This window comes from Lactuca saligna, chromosome 2, assembly GCF_052625555.1.
Source record: "Lactuca saligna cultivar CGN05327 chromosome 2, ASM5262555v1, whole genome shotgun sequence".
In the NCBI taxonomy this organism is placed as follows: domain Eukaryota; kingdom Viridiplantae; phylum Streptophyta; class Magnoliopsida; order Asterales; family Asteraceae; genus Lactuca; species Lactuca saligna.
The window spans coordinates 114,084,116-114,089,632 of record NC_136418.1 but is presented as its reverse complement, the minus strand read 5'-3'; the positions used below and the strand labels follow the sequence as shown (position 1 = coordinate 114,089,632).

Here is a 5,517-nt window from a genome sequence, read left to right as displayed (position 1 = left end):
ACCAATGTCTAAATGGTTTAAGACGGTTCTATGTAAATATACTTCCCAACTGTAACCTCTCTCCTACTAACGTACCCCACACTTATCTTGAATTGTGGGTTCCAACGCACAACTCTAAGCTTCCTTGACTTGACTAGACAAACGCAACTCCAGAGTTAACCTTGTACGCTCCTTAGAATTCCAATGCTACTCTGAAAAATGGAACAAACCAAAAGAAATAAAAGAGTAACATCATAGTTCAAGAAAGTTTTACATTACAAACCAAATTCAAACATAAAAAAACTACTTAAAACAAAACAAAATAAAAATAAAATAAAATAAAATCAATCATCATCTCCTTGGTCCTACGCTCCACTTGGTCCTGCCCCGTCATTCTGCGGACGCCAAAGCTCCTCCCATGTTAGAAAATAAGGATATTGTGGTGGCATAGAAGTTGGTCGGGTCACACCCAAATGCGAATAAATACCCTCAGTAAGTTGGGTATGATAAATGGCATGCCCCCGGAGATTATCCAAATAAGTTCCCACCTGGCTCTGAAAAGGGTCGGTGGGCACTCCCTTTACATACTATGAAGTAGCATGCTCTCTCTCGACCTCACCTCTAGCTCGCACATTCCGACGCCACGGTCTGGCTGGTGGTTGCTGCCCTGGCTGCGCCTCCTCTTGCTCGTCATCTATCGGCGGTATAACAAAACGACCCCCGACATTCACCACCGCCCGCATAACTCCCAAGACTTCAATGGTCAAATCTGTGTCCGGGAATCGAGTAAGATTCCTCACAAAGTCATGGGTCAAAATATGATATGACCTAGCAAAGCGAGTAACCAAATGCCCCCCCCCCCCCCCCCCCCGCGGTAATCGGGCTCATAGGCCTAGAATTGGCCGCTTTCTTCCCCATGAACCTCGCCAACATATACGGTAAATTACAGAAAACTCCCGGGGTAATAAGAGTCCACAGATAAAACAAATTCTGAATGGGGACTTTATCACTATGATGCTTGTGATTTATTGAAAAAGTGATCAGGCGATGTAAGAATCGGAAAACAGGATTCTGAATTTGTGACTCACTCGAGTCACGAGTATTGTACTCATGGCTAGAAATGCCCCGCCAGAACTGAACATCCATAATACCGGGATTAAAATCCTAAACGCATCCAAGCAAGAACGGTATGAAAAATGGAGATTGAGTCTCCACTTCGGTATAAAGCCCCATACGCCAAGCAAATTCCCGAAGACTACACTCTCTATAAACACCACCCAAACGAAACACAAGTGCCCGGTTGTAGGTAAAATCAATAGTGCATTCCACGAAGCATACGGTAGAGAAAAACTCCACCGATAATTCCCAGTATACGGGTTCTTGAATGGCAAACAAATTCCTCTACCCGTGACAAGTGAAAGAAAATTGATCTCCTACGTATGTTTTCGACCAATAGCATTCCAACTCAGCAACCATTCCCACACCACCAAGCCATCCCCAATCAATACTTGGGGCTATTGCAAATTCCCTATTGTATAGCCATCCCAACCGATTCTCATGAGTAGTTAACAATGGTCGGGTAATGTTTTGAGGAAACTGATATAAAGGGTGTATACTCGCTACATCAATCGGGTTTTCCTCCTGTGGAATAGCTCTTCGTGGTCCCATTTCTGCATACACAATCAAACCAAAACAACAAAAATCTAAAACATTAAAACAGATTTAACTGTCTGCTAGAAGTCATGACGTGGCCCGGCTCGCCACGTCGTGGACCGCAGTCGAACCTTGTGTGTGGATCGGTCATTTTGTACGCGATTTCTACCAAAATTAGTGCTCGGGGTTTGTTCCTATGGAGATTTAAGGGACATGCAACCTATAATTAACAACTAGTTTCAACCAATTTCGTGAATCACATAAACCCTAACCATGAAAATTTAAAATTGTAAGATATAACTACAACTAATGAGTAGAACCCAAACCAAGTAGAGTTAATTGACAAGAACTTGCAAGGAAATTGGAAGTAGATTAAGAAATTGGCTGTGGGGTATTGTGTTCCCGTTCGTACGGCAATATCAAATGGGGAATGGGGATGTTGGTCAAAGGGTTTTAAGGAAATGGTCCCCCGTGACTTTTTAAAGGCCACGTCGTGGCTGGCTATGCCCACATCGTGGACTTTAAAACTGTCATCTGTTCTCGTGATTTCATTTTTACCACGACGTGGCAAATGCCTGATTGCAAAAATTTTCAAAATCTTAAATTTTAACTATCTACTTTGCATTTCATTATTTAATTAAAGTTCCCACAGCTAATTCTTTACTAAGTATCAGTTATTGGATGATGAATTGTTATCTTTCCTAATTAAAAACTAAAAAAAATAAGTAAACGAAAAGAAAATGCAAACCAATCTCGGGTTGCCTCCTGAGAAGCGCTTCTTTTTATTGGAGTCTTGAGCTGGACTCCGTGCCTTCTACGTTGAATCTTCTGAAGAGTCCACCACTAAGATCTTTTGTTCCTTGAATCGCCTCTTGTAAGCTTGAACTCGCCTTTTATATGCCTTCTTTGAATTCTCCTTTTTAGCTTTGCCCTCTTCTTCAAGCTTGCGTTTTGTGCCCTTAGTTTGTTCCTTGCACTCCATAGCATCCTCCTCTTCATTCACCACCGACTTTGTCATTCTTGAAGTGACCTCCTCTTCATCACTTGTCATCTCCTCATCCTCTTTGCTCACCCAAGAATGCGGACTCTTGTAAGCTATGACTTCAATCAAATATGGAACAGATGCCCTCGGTTTTGTTCTTTTGACTTGATGAACTGCCTTGATCTCTTCTTCCATAAGCTTTTCCAGTTCTTCAAGTTCATTATCTTCATTAATTGTGAACACCTCTTCTTTATCCTCTTGGAAGTCACCTTGTATTCCAAAAACTTCTTGTTCATCTCCAACCCTCAAAGTGAGCTTAGACTCACGGATGTCAACAAGAGCTCCAACAGTGTTAAGCAATGGACGACCAAGGATTATTGGAACATCGGGATCTTCCTTCATATCCAAAACTACAAAGTCTATTGGAAAAAACAAAATTTCCAATTTTCACCAAAATATCCTCCACGATGCCCCGGGGTTTTGTCACTGAACGATTCGCCATGTGAATCTTCATTTTTGTAGCCTTCATCTTCTGAATTTCTAATTTTTGATAAAATGAATAAGGCATCAAATTAATGCTAGCCCCAGAATCGGCTAAAGCATTAACCTTCATTTTGTTACCAAACTCACACGGAAGAGTGAGGCGTCCAGGATCCCCCATCTTTTCTGGTGTCATTCCCAACACGGCTTTTGAAGTTTGTTCACTTAGAATCACTTTAGACTACTTCTTTAATTGCCTTCGAGTGTCTATCAAATCTTGCAGTAATTTCTGGTTCTCGGGAGTTTTGGATAAGGACTCGACAAGGGGAGTATTAATCGGGATTCCCTTCACATGCTTTACAAACTCTAAATGATCCTTCTCCAGTAGACTAAGTGCAGCTCGGGTTGGAAATGGCAATGGTGGCTAATAAGCGGGAACGGGTTCAAAGAATTTTTGATCATACATGCTCCACATCGTGGCCATTAGAGTGCCACGTCGTGGCGAAGCTGGTTCAGCAACTTTTTCACTTTCGAACTTTAACTTCTTTGGTTTTGGATCAGGCTATTGTGGTTCTTCTTCCAATGCCTCTAGGAACTCAGAGATTTCTTCTTCAGTATCGATGGCCATTACGTGAGATTGGGTCTTTACTTCGGGATTCTTCGGGGACAATTGTTCATGAACCAGAGTGGCTAGTTGACCAAATTGTACTTCAAGGTTATGGATGGAGGCTTGCTGATTCTTTATTAAAGTTTGTTGTTACATAATAGCAGAATCAGTGGCATCATGTCTCTTTTCCGAAGCTTCCATAAATTTCATCAAAATGGTCTCTAGGTCGGGTTTCTTCTCGGCCGGTGGCTGCTCCTTTTGATAAAAGCCTCGACCTGTCTGCCTATACTTCTCTTCTTTTTGCTTCTTATACTCTTCATATGGCAGCCACTCCTTCTTCGGTTTCCTCCAGTCCTCGTCATACTTATCCCCACTAGAGTAGCACACTTGAGCTTTCCTGTTCCCAAACTCATCTACATTGCAGTCCTTGGTCAAGTGTGGACCACTACATCTCTCGCAACTTACTCTTATGGCATGTATTGACTGGTCCATTTGTGTTATCCTTCGATCCATATTATTCAGCATGGCCATTATAGCTGTTATTTCTTTAGTTAGGGCCCCTCCAACGCCTTTGATTCCATCTTGCCTAGGGTTGTGGTATTCGCGAGAGTGCTTCGCGAATTCTTCAATCAACTCCTTGACCTCCCTTGGATTTTTCTTTGTTAATGGTCCTTGAGAGTCAAGGAGTTGTCTCGTCATAACGTTGACCCTATCATAGAAGACTGAGATCTCTTGTTGCACATTTAGATCATGCTGAGGGCAATTTCTGAGCAAGCCCTTGTACCGCCCCCATGCTTCGTATAATGACTCCCCCGTCAGTTGCTCAAAGTTGGCTATTGCCTTCTTGAGTTTGGCTATCGTGGATGGTGGGAAAAATTGGTCCAGGAATTGCTCACGCATTTGAGCCCAAGTGGTAATTGTACCAGGTGGAAGTGATTTTAACCACTCCTTAGCAGCTCCTTTGAAAGTGACGAGAAGCATCCTAAGAAAGACTGTGTTTCTTTTGACATTTGGGACATTGAAGTAATCTGCAATGTCGTTGACTTCATCTAGATGCTTAAAAGCATCCTCATGATCTTTCCCAAAAAATGGAATATCCTTCAGTGCAGTCAATATGTGCCCCTTCAACTCGAATGTGGCAGTGGCAGGTATTGCGGTTTGGACTAAACCGGGACCTACATCTTCTCGGATCCACTTCTTGTAAGCTCCCATGGACATCTCTTCAATTGCTGCTATCTCGTTCATTGGCTCGTTCTCTGGTTTGCTTGTATGTTCTTCAAATTCCGGCTCGGTATCGTATTTGGACTCGGTTTGGACGGGTATATGATCCAAGTGCTCAAAATTGCTCTTGTGCCTCGAGGATGAACTTGACTCTCTTGTCCTCTGTCCCGACTTCCTAGAAAAAGCTGACTTCAATTCTTGTAAGGGTGTCTTTTTCTTGTGAATTGGAGACTCGGGATCTTCAAGTGGTGGCACCAAGGGTGTGTTTGAGCTTCTGGTCATGAACTCCTGCAACTTGCTAAACTAAAAACGTAAAACTGAACTAAAATAAGAAAAACTAACTAACAACTAAAAATCTAGTTTATTTAATAGTCCACGTCGTGGCAGGTATCTGGCCACGTCGTGGACTCTCTGACTGATAGAAAAATTTATTTTGCTGAAAAATTAACTTTTTGTGGTTTTTACTCCACAAGAAGGATCGATTAATTTAATCCAAATAAATAAGCTAAAAACTAAGCCGTTCTCCGACAACGGCGCCAAAAACTTGATGTGCACAAAAGTAATCACTAATTTTAATATTTATAACCTAACAAAC

At 42.1% G+C, this 5,517-nt stretch overlaps 1 non-coding gene across 1 annotated transcript; it reads left to right on the top strand.

The window, feature by feature from the left end:
* Positions 1-4,446: 4,446 nt before the first annotated feature.
* On the top strand, positions 4,447-4,553 carry LOC145033153 (small nucleolar RNA R71). Its single transcript, XR_013677392.1, has one exon. It is a non-coding gene; the product is annotated as a small nucleolar RNA R71 (small nucleolar RNA).
* The last annotated feature ends 964 nt before the right edge of the window (positions 4,554-5,517 follow it).